Source organism: Mirounga leonina, unplaced genomic scaffold (genome assembly GCF_011800145.1).
Source record: "Mirounga leonina isolate KUSES-001 unplaced genomic scaffold, KU_Mleo_1.0 Mir_321, whole genome shotgun sequence".
Classification (NCBI taxonomy): domain Eukaryota; kingdom Metazoa; phylum Chordata; class Mammalia; order Carnivora; family Phocidae; genus Mirounga; species Mirounga leonina.
In genome coordinates this window covers 4803458-4816869 of record NW_023270680.1, presented here as the reverse complement: position 1 = coordinate 4816869, position 13412 = coordinate 4803458, and the positions used below count along the sequence as shown (strand labels likewise).

The following is a 13412-nucleotide window of genomic DNA, read 5'->3' as shown; positions in this document are numbered from 1 at the left end:
TCAATCAGCTCTGAAGCAATGTGAAGCAATAAATGAGAATTTCCCCCAAATTCACCAAACCACACATCCAGAAGATCAGAGATCATCATGTGGGATAAATGCCAAAAAAGTACACCTCAGCATTATCACGCTCCAACTTCAGAAAATCAAAGACGACAAAATCTTCAGAAGCCAGAGGGAAGGGGCGCCTGGGTGGCTCAATCGTTGGGCGTCCGCCTTCGGCTCAGGTCATGATCCTAGGGTGCTGGGATCGAGCCCCGCATCGGGATCCCTGCTCAGCCAGGAGCCTGCTTCTCCCCTCTCCCACTCCCCCTGCTTTGTGTTCCCTCTCTTTAAAATCTTTAAAAACAAAAAAACAAAAAAAGCCAGAGGCAAAAAACACCTTACCTATAAGGAAACAAAAATAAGAACTGCGGGCACCTGGGGGGCTCAGTTGGTTAAGTGACTGCCTTTGGCTCAGGTTTAAGATCCTGGAGTCTCAGGATTGAGTCCCGCATCGGGCTCCCTGCTCAGCAGGGAGTCTGCTTCTCCCTCTGACACTCCTCCCTCTCATGCTATCCTTCTCTCTCCCTCTCAATAAATAAAATCTTTTAAAAAATAAATAAATAGGGCGCCTGGGTGGCTCAGTCGGTTAAGCGACTGCCTTCAGCTCAGGTCGTGATCCCGGGGTCCTGGGATCGAATCCCACATCGGGCTCCCCACTCTGCGGGGAGCCTGCTTCTCCCTCTCCCACTCCCCCTGCTTGTGTTCCCTCTCTGTCTCTGTCAAATAAATATATTAAATATTTTAAATAAATAAATAATTGCATCCATACAAGAAAGAAAGGGATGAATTTCTACGGGGGGGTGACCAACCAACCCCCAATTCTGCAGCCTGCAATATTATCCTTCAAAAGTGTATAAAGACTTTCTCTGGCCAACAAAAATTGAGGGAATTTGTTGCCAGATCTGCCGTGCGAGAAATACTAAAAGTCCTTCAAAGAGAAGGAAATGGATAGGACAAAAACTTAGATCAACCCAGATCAATGTAAGGAGCATCAGAGAAAGGATAAGTGGATATAAAATAAACGTTCCCCTATTCTTAATTGATCCCACAGAGAACACTTCAAACAGCAACAGTGTACTTCTGTGTGGACATGTGTTCAGGTGTAGGTGAAATGAACAGAACCGCATGGACAGGAGGGAAGAATGAGGAGCTGTCATAAGGCACCTGCCCTCCCCACCAGGCACTGGAGTGTCACGTGACTGCGCACTTAGGTTAGTTGTGAATGTACACTGCGGACGCGAGGGCAGCCAGCAAGAAAAAAAAAGGTAAAAAGGGTAACATGCTAAAACGGAAAGAAAATGCAAACAAACAAATAAATACTTAAGAAATCTAAAAAAAAGGAAAGAAAATAGAATCACATAAAATGTTCAATTAAAACCACAAAAAGCAGAAAACTTGTGGAAGACAAAAGCAGCAACAACCAGCACAGGCAAAACCCGTGAACATCAAGAATTTGTCCGATGTTAAGGCAATTAAGCCAACAGTCACTGTGGACATCACCGGCCTGAACGGAGCACTCTGACCCCGGCTGACAACGTCTCCCGCGCCGCTGACAGCCCGGCCCCCCTTCAGGCCATGGCTTTGCCCACTCACCCCACTAAGCACACGGGAGACCCAGGCACTCCTGAGAGTTACCCCCTCCCCCAACCTCCATTAACCAATCACCTACACTAACCACCAGTTACCCCATCTCCCCAACTTTCCCTTCTCCCCACCTGTCAGCACCCCCACCACAGAACCACAGTGGGCGGGTCTGTGCTCCATGCAAACCCTACAAGGGCTCCCACTTAACAGACTTTACCTATTCCTGGTCTGATTTGTACTTTTCAAGCCTATCACCTTTAACATTTTTAAAAATTGATTAATGGGGGAAGCGCCTGGGTGGCTCAGTAGTTGAGCATCCCCCTTTGGCTCAGGTCATGGTCCCAGGGTCCTGGGATCGAGTCCCGCATCGGGCTCCCTGCTCGGTGGGGAGTTTGCTTCTCCCTCTCCCCTCCCCCTGCTTGTGTTCCCTCTTTCGTCTCTGTCAAATAAATAAAATCTTTAAAAAAAATTAATGGGTATGCTGTAATATCCACAAAAACCACAAGTTAGAAATGCTAGTTATTTTTTCTGCAACAATATGGAGAAAAGTTGTTTCATTAATTTACTACCAAAAACTATCGTGCACATCATCTTACAGGGGACACAGCATCCAAGGCTGGCACCCTGATTTCATCCTATGTGCAAACCAGACCTCACCTTCCATCTGCACTCTGGCCTGAGTGTATCCTCTGTCTGGAATGCTTGCCCTGTGCCCCTACCAGGTGCATTCTTCATCCACATCCAAAGTCAAGGTTACCTCCTCACCCGAGGACACACTTCTGAGTAGCTTTCTCGACATGGGGTTGCATCTTATACATGCCTCCATTGTAACATTCATCAACTCATCATACCCACAGGCTCCTTGAGGGCAGGACCCACAGCACATTACCTTTAGGATCTCAGTAATCCAGTCCCCGACAAATAATGAGGCTTACTGAATTAATGGGTAGAGTTACTCTGCACTACAGAACTTCAGGGAACTAGTAAATAGTAAAGTTCCTTCGTGTTCCAATAGGTGAATAAGCTGAAGACCCATCTATTCCTCAATATGTATGCTGTACTCGGTAATGTAAATGTTGGTGTATAAAGGGTTTGCACTCCCTAATTAAATCTTCCAAAGGTTTCACTTTTACGGAGACTTCAGCAAATCAGCAAACATTCTGACTGGCTGCCACTTGGTCCAGACCAGGATCTTTTTCAGGTTTGGTCGGTCAGTAACACTCAGTACTCTCTGGAGGCCATCACTACCTACTTGCCTGAAGGTCAATTCTTGTACCAACATCGGAAACACACTAAAACCATTTTTTCCCAATCTGTGTTCACCCAAACAACAATGTATGTGACTTGAATGCACCTGCTGCCTATAAGGCTAAACCCAGGCAGTGAAAGCCATTTAAATTAGCATCCAGGGCGCCTGGGTGGCTCAGATGGTTAAGCGTCTGCCTTCGGCTCAGGTCATGATCCCAGGGTCCCGGGATCAAATCCCGCATCGGCCTCCCTCCTCAGTGGGGAGACTTCTTCTCCTTCTCCCACTCCCCCTATTCGTGCTTTCTCTGTCAAATAAATAAAATCTTTAAAAATAAATAAATAAATTAGCATCCAATTCGGGGCACCTGGGTAGCTCAGGTCATGATCCCAGGGTCCTAGGATCGAGCCCGGGATCGGGCTCCCTGCTTGGTGGGGAGCCTGCTTCTCCCTCTACTGTTCCACCTGCTTGTGCTCTCTCGCTCTGTCAAATAAATAAAATCTTTAAAAATTAAAATTAAATTTTAAAAAATAATTAGCATCCAATTCAACTTTTCATAGAGCACCCAAAGTTGAATTTAACAAATGAAAAATACATGTGAGGGCGCCTGGGTGGCTCAGTGAGTTAAGCATCTGCCTTCGGCTCAGGTCCTGATCCCACAGTCCTGGGATCAAGTCCCACATTGAGCTCTCTGCTCAGCAAGGAGTCTGCTTCTCCCTCTCTCTCAAATAAAAAAAAAAAATACATGTGAAGTATAAAAATATACAAAGGTGACAATGTGACCTGATGAAGGGGTTAGCTACACAGCGGTCATCACACTGCAATATACAAATATATAAAACAATACACCTCAAACATACACTGTCACATGCCAATTTTATCTCAAAAAAAATAAAGAGTTCAGGATTAAATCACCAAAACGAGAAAACACACGTCTACAAGTGCAAACCCCTGTGGAAGTGGAGGCAACAAGAGCAGAGTTAGCAGCCAGCCGGGAAGCACCCAGCCGACATGGCCGAGGCCCTTCAGCGGCTCAGACGCCGGCAGGGCAGTTTCCCCCGTAACAGTGAAAACGGTCCCAGGGGGTGGCAGGCACTGGGACACAGCTAACAAAGGAGCCTGTCCTGTGTCAAGCATTAGCTCCGACACCAGAAGGGCAGGACTGCTGTCCCATGTGTCTGCGTCAGGAAACCCAGGGCCCCGAGTCGCTGTGCACCCCGGGGCCAGAGCTGCACACCACAGTGGGGGTGCGCACCAGGAGTCCAGAGCAGACCCTGGTCCTGCACACAGAGGCCGCCCTCCTCACCACCACGGTGTCGCACAAGCATCTCCCGAGGTACGCTGCAGGACTTTCTGCGACAGAAAAACGTGTAAGATGCTGCCTATCTGCCTTCCACGAAGGCTACACCACTTACATCCTAACCGGGGTCCGCAGCCTGAGGTTCCCCAGCCCTCAGAAACAGCACTAACCCGTCTGAACTTTCCAACCCGCTGAGTGAAGCCTGCTCTATTCTGCACCCATGAAGCGAAGCATCTTTTCATGTTCAAGAGCTATCTGACATGCTTCCACTGAACTACTGGGTCTACATCCTTTGCCCATTTTTCCACCTAAATGTTGGCCTTCGTGAATTTTTTTTTTTTTAAACCAACTCATACAAAGGCCACTAGAAGCCAAGCTTTAACTATTTGTCAGTTGGGTACCACACATTGCTAGGGCTGAAAACAGGGGTCAGTCAATATAGAGTGCTCCTACCCACATAAAACTGAGTGCAACTCAGACTCTGCATTAAGTCCAGAAAGTACAGGGCAGGCACCACGGGGGCTCCAGAAAAAGGAACACGTACAAAGAGAAACCTACAAAGATGGCAGTCTCCAGAGAGTCACCTAGCATGTGTGGGGAAGGAATAAAAATTGTCTAATTGAAAATTCTTGGGGTGCCTGGGTGGCTCAGTCGTTGGGCATCTGCCTTCGGCTCAGGTCATGATCCCAGGGTCCTGGGATCGAGCCCCGCCATCGGGCTCCCTGCTCCGCGGGAAGCCTGCTTCTCCCTCTCCCACTCCCCCTTCTTGTGTTCCCTCTCTCGCTGTGTCTCTCTCTGTCAAATAAATAAATAAAATCTTTAAAAAAAGAAAATTCTTAGGTCCGATCCAAAAGAAGCCAACTCACCTAATACTATGTTAGCCTGTGAGTCTGCATTTTAAACAAGTACCCCAGATGATCGATACAAATACTCATCTAGAATACAAACCCAAGGCTGCCAGTCTACTTATCAGAATGAACTCTGACTAAACCAAATTAGCAAAATAGTGAAATGTTACTGTATGCCCAATATATGCCACATATTATATATCCTTATCTCATCTTCTCAAGGAGAAGCCTGTATCCATTATACTGTACCCAAATGATCATGGACTAGTTTCTCTCTAGAAAGATGGATTCCCACTTCATTTCGGTTCCATTTCGACAGTCCTGTCAACACAGAGACGAATCCTGTGGTCTAAAGCTTTGGCTCATCTGAGGAGATAGCTGCTGGAATAAAGAGATTAGTCCTCACAACACACCTGCCCACTAAGCGTGAATGCCTTCTTCCCAGTCTTTGGATTAAGGGTCTCTTCCGTCTGACTCCTAAGGGTTCAACCCTGCCCATTAAGATTCTTTTCTCCGGGGCGCCTGGGTGGCTCAGTCATTAAGCATCTCCAGCTCAGGTCATGATCCCAGGGTCCTGGGATCGAGGCCCGCATCGGGCTCCCTGCTCAGCCGGAGAGCCTGCCTCTCCCTCTCCCACTCACCCTGCTTGTGTTCCCTCTCTCGCTGCCAAATAAATTCTTAAAAAAAAAAAAAAAAAAGAAAATTCTCACTTTCTCCGAGTAGATGTTACAATTATGAAAAATGAGCTGGGGTATAAACACGCACAGTGCCCAAGATGCTCCCTCAGAGTGAAGGCTGGTGATTCATAATACCATTCCTCTACTGTTGCTTGCTACTTTAACCCATATATGATGACCTGGATACCAAAACACCAAGTTCTGATTCTCAAAGCAAAGTAAGCTACCATCTCCTACAGCTACTCCACAGGTGAATTAAGCTATTATTATTTGCATTACACGTTTTATTACTAGAGAATTCTTGATGGTAGAATTCTGGGTAAAATAAGGTCTGGTCCTTTTCTCTAAGTATCTGAGATTTCCCCTTTACTATCAAGAGAAAAAAGTGCATAGATTTCCCACCCAAACTGCCTTTACTAACTTCTATTCCTGTGTATCATTGAAAAAGTACCAGAAAGGTACTCTCTGGGCTCCCAAACCTCTTGGTTACCTTCAAAAACTCACTTTATTCACTCTTTAAGACTTCCTCTGACCAATTTAACCACCTCATTTTTCTCTAAGTACATGGACAATTTCTTCTTTTTTAAAGATTTTATTTATTTATTTATTTGAGAGAGAGAGAGAGAGAACACATGAGAGGGGGGAGGGTCAGAGGGAGAAGCAGACTCCCCGCCGAGCAGGGAGCCCGATGCGGGACTCGATCCCGGGACTCCAGGATCATGACCTGAGCCGAAGGCAGTCGCTTAACCAACTGAGCCACCCAGGCGCCCTGCATGGACAACTTCTAAGAATACAGCCCCTTGAATCAAATACTCCTTATCAACTGCAGGCAACAATCCGCAGAAAAAGAAAAGCTCTAGCTACAAAGAGAATACTCCTGCTCCAAAACAAAGATATAAGTTAAATGTAACAAAATATCCAAGGAAACCACTAAACCAGTACAAATTTACTATCCCCTCCCAAATACCACCTCCCCAGCCCACCCCCACCCCACAAACAAGCTGTAGACAGAAATGATCTCTGCGGGATAAGGCAAAGATGAAGCATGAAGGCTGGTCTCAGAGAAAACATGGGACCAGAACCCTCTCTTAATATTCCCTTTACCTAGGGGACCTCATGTGACTGAGGCGGCACTGCTTGGCTTCTGTGTACTCTCGTCCGTGAAACTTCTCTACTATCAGCTTTGACTATAAATACATCAGTGTTATTTGATGAGCTATGTAAGGTACTCCAGGATGAGTTAGCTCTAAAAAGCCGTTTTCTGCACAGCTTATTTGGCCCCCTTCAGTAACGAAACCTTGCTTTTACTACTTTGTAAAGGAGAGGGAAACCTCAAGAATACATGTGCCCAATGTGACTGCCATAAATACATCATCCTCTTAGACCTCTAAAGACTATCCCCGAGTCAAGGTACTCAAGCGTGGTATACGACTCAGACACCTCCACATTCCAAGGTGTTGGCCACCCACCAAATAAGATGTTACTGACAGAAGTGGCCCTCTTTCCACAAGACTTTTCTTAAATACCTCTCCACCTAACATCTAACAAACCTTGCTCTGCTTGCAAAAAAACAAAAACCTCCTTTGTTCCTTTCCAATCTGAGACTCAATGCTGAAAATGGGAGAAAACCTCCTTCTTGCACAATGCCTTTTCTTATCCACCCACAGACTGCCACTCATTATACATTATTTTTAACAACTCGAGCAAAAGGTCATATTATCCACTGAACACATTCCCTATCTTTAGCCTAAAAACCCAACAAATCAAAATACTCATTACTTCTATTAACTCAGAAAAAGGATAACTGTAAAGAAACCATTTTTAAGGTTTTATTTCTAAGTAATCTCTACACCCAACATGGGGTTCGAACTTATAACCAACCCGAGATCAAAAGTCACACGTTCTACCGACTGAGCCACCCAGGTGCCCCCAGAAACCATTTTTTTAAATGTTTAATTCTTGTGTGGCATGAAGCTAATTTAGTGGAATACTGTTTGCTTAATGGAAATGAAAGCCCACAAGACGTTTAACAATAAATAAATCAATCCAGGGGCACATGGGTGGCTCAGTCGGATAAGCATCTGCCTTCAGGGTCCTGGGATGGAGCCCCGCATCAGGCTCTCTGCTCAGGCATCAGGCTCTCTGCTCAGGCGGGAGTCTGCTTCTCCCTCTCCCTCTGCCGCTCCCCCTGCTTGTGCCTGCTTCGTCAAATAAATAAAATTTTAAAGAGGGAGGGAAAGAAAAGGAGAGAGAGAGAGAGGGAGGGAGAGGGGGAGCTGGAGAGAGAGAGAGAAAGAAAAGAAAAAAGAAAAGGAAAAAGAAAAGAAAAAAATCTAGAGAAGTTCCCTATGTGTCATTTCATTACCTAAGAATTCCCATAATACTGGGGGGGGGGGGGGCCGCACCCACACCGAAGTGAACTATCATTCCTTATCACAAACCATCTACTTATATATCTATCTTGTTACCCAATATGCCCTCAAGTATTCCTGAAACAAACAAGGAAGCTACTTCCACTGAACTCAAGATCTGAGACCAACTGATTGCCAAAACGGGTAATTATCAACTATTAGGCACTTACGGTCACGACTAACCTCCTTTCATTAAAATAGAACATGTGGCAAGTACCCAGTCCTGGTACTTGTGAACTCAAATTGGGTATTTTTGCCCCTAACTTTCCTAAAGTCTGGATTCCATTATTAATCACAGAAGGGTAATGAGGACAAAGACAAACCAGGAAGGATCCAATCCAAACAAGGTTTTCTCAGCACTGTGGGTCTGGGACGATACCTTAGGCACAAACGGAGCACAGAAGTGATGATTCCAGGCCTAACCTAGAGGAACACACAGGAAGGTCCTGTAATCCTCTGTTGGTGAAAGGGAGAATGAGAATTTTAAAGGGTAAAAATCACACGCTACCTGGAAAAAAATCACCCTTCCAAATACAACTGATCCTTGCAACTGAACTTAAGAATCCTAAAAAACTGGAATATTTTGATAAACAAATACACACACAAAAAAAAAAAAACACCCACAAACCCATGCAGTTCTACTGCCTCACAGCCTTTCAAAGTGGCTACTGTTTTTTACTTAGGATGGCCAAAACTCTTTACAAGTGTTCGGAGAGTAAAAGTTTTCAGAGAAAAACCAAGCTACGCCCAAATAAGGAATAGCTTTTCAAGTAAGATATTAGAGGTATAAATAAAATAGACTCCTCTCCACTTTTTTTAGCCACCTTTTTACTTACCTTTTAACTACCTTTATAATTTTTTTCAAGATTTTTAAGTAATCTCTAGACCCAACATGGAGCGCCAACTTACAACCCTGAGACCAAGAGTCACACGCACCACTGACCACTGACGGAGCCAGCTAGGAGCCCCCTACCTTTATAATTCTTTTTTTCCAGAAATTAATTTTCCCCACGTAAAAATGAGGTATTTTTTTAAGATTTATTTATTCGACAGAGAGAGAGAGAGATCACAAGTAGGCAGACAGGCAGGCAGAGGGAGAAGCAGGCTCCCCGCTGAGCACAGAGCCCGATGTGGGGCTCAATCCCAGGACCCTGTGATCATGACCTGAGCCGAAGGCAGGTGCTCAACCATCTGAGCCACCCAGGCGTCCCTAAAAATGAGGTATTTAAAGAAATAGTAAGAAAAATAATAGGTATTTTTTTAACTTACTTCTTTCTTAGGTAGGATATTAAAACAAAAAGGGTCTGGGGCGCCTGGGTGGCTCAGTCGTTAAGCATCTGCCTTCGGCTCAGGTCATGATCCCAGGGTCCTGGGATCGAGGCCCACATCGGGCTCCCTGCTCCATGGGAAGCCTGCTTCTCCCTCTCCCACTCCCCCTGCTTGTGTTCCCTCTCTCGCTGTGTCTGTCTCTGTCAAATAAATAAAATCTTAAAAATAAAATAAAAATAAGACAAAAAGGGTCAACTGTGATTTTGTATGCCCCCTCCAAAAACACAAAGTTTGAAAAATACCTATAATCAATATATAATAAAAGCATCACAGTTCTCCAAGCTGAGTTACCCATTAAGTCATTTCCTCCAATTAGGCTTTTTTTTTTTTTTTTAAGATTTTATTTATTTATTTGACAGAGAGAGACATAGCGAGAGAGGGAACACAAGCAGGAGGAGCGGGAAAGGGAGAAGCAGGCTTCCCGCAGAGCAGGAAGCCCGATGCGGGGCTCGATCCCAGGACTCTGGGATCATGACCTGAGCCGAAGGCAGACGCTTAACGACTGAGCCACCCAGGCGCCCCTCCAATTAGGCTTTAAATGGTCTTTCCAGGGCACCTGGCTGACTCAGTTGGTAAGAACGTGTGACTCATCATCTTGGGGTTGGAGTTCAAGCCCCAAGTTGGGGGTAGAGATTACAATCAATTGTCCTTCCATTCCTACATTATTTCTACCACTGTTCTTATCATCACCAACCTTGCTGTTCTTCTCATTTACCTCCTGAATTTGAAGGTCTCACAAATCCTATTTATCAAAGGTAAGACAGCATTTGTTAATTCTTGCCAATGTTCCCATCCTAATTCCCTAATCAACCTGCAATTATGCCCATTTCACCACTAGGTGGTGTCCTGGACAAATTAAAAGCAAACCAGATTTCTAATGGACCACCCCCACCCTAAATTAGATTCATTTCCGAGATAAGAAAAAAAAAAACAAAAAAAAGATTTTTATATATCCTGTCAAAATATCAACTTACAAAAAGAAGCTGATTCCATTCACCTGATCCTTACCAACAGACATCAGAAAAGGCATGTCATCTTAACCATTAACCAACACAGCAGCTGACCTTTCATAGGCAGGCCCACCAGTGGAAGGTAACAGGGAACATCACCAAGGTAACAGTCAGCATTACACTGCAACCCTGAAAAACTGAATTTAAAATAACTCACTGCGAGTGCCTGGGTGGCTCAGTCGGTTAACTGCCTTTTGCTCAGGTCATGATCCCAGGATCCTGGGATTGAATTCCAGGTCCGGTTCCCTGCTCAGCAGGGGAGTCTGCTGCTGCTTCTCCCTCTGCCTCTGCTCGTGTGCTCTTTCTCTTTCATTCACTCTCTCTCAAATAAAATCCTTAAATAAATAACTCACTGAGTTTTAAAGAGCCCTCTTTAGGGCGCCTGGGTGGCTCAGTTGGTTAAGCAACTGCCTTCGGCTCAGGTCATGATCCTGGAGTCCCTGGATCGAGTCCCACATCGGGCTCCCTGCTCGGCAGGGAGCCTGCTTCTCCCTCTGACCCTCCCCCCTCTCATGTGCTCTCTCTCTCTCATTCTGTCTCAAATAAATAAAATCTTTAAAAAAAAAAAAAAAAAGCCCTCTTTAAAACTAAAAAATATGCACATGCCATCCCACCCCAAAACTGGTTTTTGAGTCTGTTGGATCAAAAACTACTGATGGTGGGGAACTGTATTTGTAACAATTGTATTTGTTTAAAACTGTCCAAAACAGAGTTAATACAGACGAAAATGGTTCTACTTCTAATTCTTACACCTACAAAAAATAATGGGTATGCTGAAAGAGAAAAGCTATTGTATGTCACTTAACTGCAGGTACATTGCCATTCCCTGTCCATAATTTAGTCTTCAGAATATTACTCAAACAATACTCCCCACCCAGCCCTCCAGCTAAGTCTGTCCTGCCGCCAGAAATACCTCTCAAATATATCAGTGTCACAAATTTAAAACACAGATTTTTTTTTTTTAAAGGGTGCTGACCTCATCTTAAATTCTTTAAAGGCTCCTGAACTCCCAATCTTGCCATCTTCTACAGCAAAAAGTCGAAGCTGCTTAGGCCCATCTCAAAATCCAACTTCTCAGCCCGCACACCTATAAAACCACTCCACCAAGCTCCTTTACTTCCCGAATTCACATGTGCATAACCTAGATTATTCCACAGCTCACTAGATAATACGCATAAAAAGCATTCATCTTTTTGTTTCACACCATACAAACACCCAAAGCAGCATGAAGTCCGGATTAAATGTCCCAGGGGAAACCTGAGGGTGGGCTAGAGCCTGGGAGAGACGGGACTCAAACATTTTTGATGCGCATGATCACTAGAAACAATGATTAGACCTGAAAAGCAATCAGCAACAAGTTCAAGTGGTAAGGTTTTGTTCTCCCTCCTTCTGTTGTCACTTTTTGTCGTCGCTGTGGGGCGTTTAACCCGAATCTTTACTAACACTTGCCAGCCTTCTAAGACGCCGGCCAGACCTGAGACAGAAAGGGTGAGCAACGCGGCGGCCCCGAGCCCTCGCGCTGCTGTGACCGTCCCCCACGGCCACGTCCCCTCCGAGTTGATGCGAGAAAGGGACGAGCTTCACATCTCTTGCCGACGGCCTTTTCGAGACAACACAAGGTTTGCAGTGGACTCTTCCTGCGTCAACTCTCTCCTTACTTGGGCAAAAGTTGCTATAAACTACGGTACACTTGGAGGTCAAACCAAGCAAACCGGCCTTTTCAGCTGAAGTTAGACGTTTTGCTCAGCAACCAACTTCTGAAACCTCCCTGGACGTTCCGGGAACGCGGCTCCGCGTCTCCCGGAGCCGCTTCCTGGTCTCCGTGCTTCGGGGCGCGGCCTCCCGCGAGGCTGCTGCTCCTCCTGAAAACCTACCCCGTTTCTGGCTCCACGGCCATCCCCGCGGGGCTTCAAAACAAGGGGAAGAACAGCCCCTCCCGCCGCAGGGCCCCTGCCGCTGCCGAGCCCGGGCCCGCACGGGCCCCGGCCCAACCGCCGGCGCGGGGCGGGCCAAGGGCGAACGCCGCCCCGACTCGCGGAGCCCCCGGCCCCGCGCCGGGACCCGCGCGCCCCAGCCCGACGCCCACCCCTGACCCGCAGGCCCAGCCGCCGGCCCCGGGAACCCGAAGTCCACCCCCGACCCGCGCTCCCCGGCGCCCCCCGCCTGACGCCCACCCTGGCCCACCCGGGCCCCTGGCCACCGGCAGACGCCCACCCCCGAAACCCGGCCCCGCAGCAGGCCCCAGGGCCGCGACCCCGGCCCGAGCCGACTCCCCGGCCCCACAGCGCCCGAGCCCGACCCCGCCCGCGGGCGGCCCTCACCGAGGACAGAGAGCCGGCGGCGAGCGGGAGGCGCGGCGGGGCGGCGGCCGGGTCCCTTCGACTCCGGCACGGCGGCGCTGGCGGCGGCGGCGGTGGCGGCGGCGGCGGCGGCGGCTCCTCGCGCTTTCCTTTCTCTCCTTTCTCCGACAACAAACAGGAAGTGCGTCATGCGGCGGCGGCGCGGCGACGTGCACTTCCGCCCGGCCCTGACGCCGCGCATGCGCCCGCCCCGCCCGCCTTCCCGAAGGTTCCTTGAGGCCGGACTTGGGCGGGGGCGGAGGGGAGGGGCCCCCGCGAGCGCTCCCCGGCGTCCCCGACCCGGGCGGCGGCGGCCGGTCGAGGTGGCCTGGCCCGCGGCCGTCGGCCTCCCCCAGTGTCCGCCCGCCGCGGCCGCCTGCAACGCTGGCTGGCGGGGAACCCGCCGCCCGGGACAGGCCTCTTTGACGTTGATTAGCCCAGGCGGTCATGTTTAGAAACTGCGGGCCCAGGTGTCGGTCTGAGCCGAAGCGATCCGTTTGTAAGCGGGCGTTTCTGTGCAGGGGGGACGTGGCGTGCGAGCCCCTGCCTGCGCGCCTCGCCCGCTCCGCTCCTGGCGCCGACCCCCCGCGCCCACCCCTGCCTGCGCGCCTCTCCCGCTCCCC

At 48.1% G+C, this 13412-nt stretch overlaps 1 protein-coding gene and 1 long non-coding RNA gene across 4 annotated transcripts in view; one reads left to right on the top strand and one right to left on the bottom strand.

Moving 5' to 3' along the window:
• DNAJB6 (DnaJ heat shock protein family (Hsp40) member B6) overlaps positions 1-12919 on the bottom strand; it is a 66003-nt gene extending 53084 nt beyond the window's left edge. For all 3 annotated transcript variants that reach the window (XM_035029886.1, XM_035029884.1, XM_035029887.1), the window contains exon 1: positions 12772-12919. The gene's annotated coding sequence lies outside the window, so the exon portion shown is untranslated. The remainder of the gene's footprint in view (positions 1-12771) is intronic.
• Positions 12920-13005: 86 nt separating this feature from the next.
• Positions 13006-13412, top strand: part of LOC118026844 — a 5030-nt gene continuing 4623 nt past the window's right edge. Inside the window, exon 1 of the long non-coding RNA XR_004683699.1 lies at positions 13006-13288. This is a non-coding gene — a long non-coding RNA (uncharacterized LOC118026844). The remainder of the gene's footprint in view (positions 13289-13412) is intronic.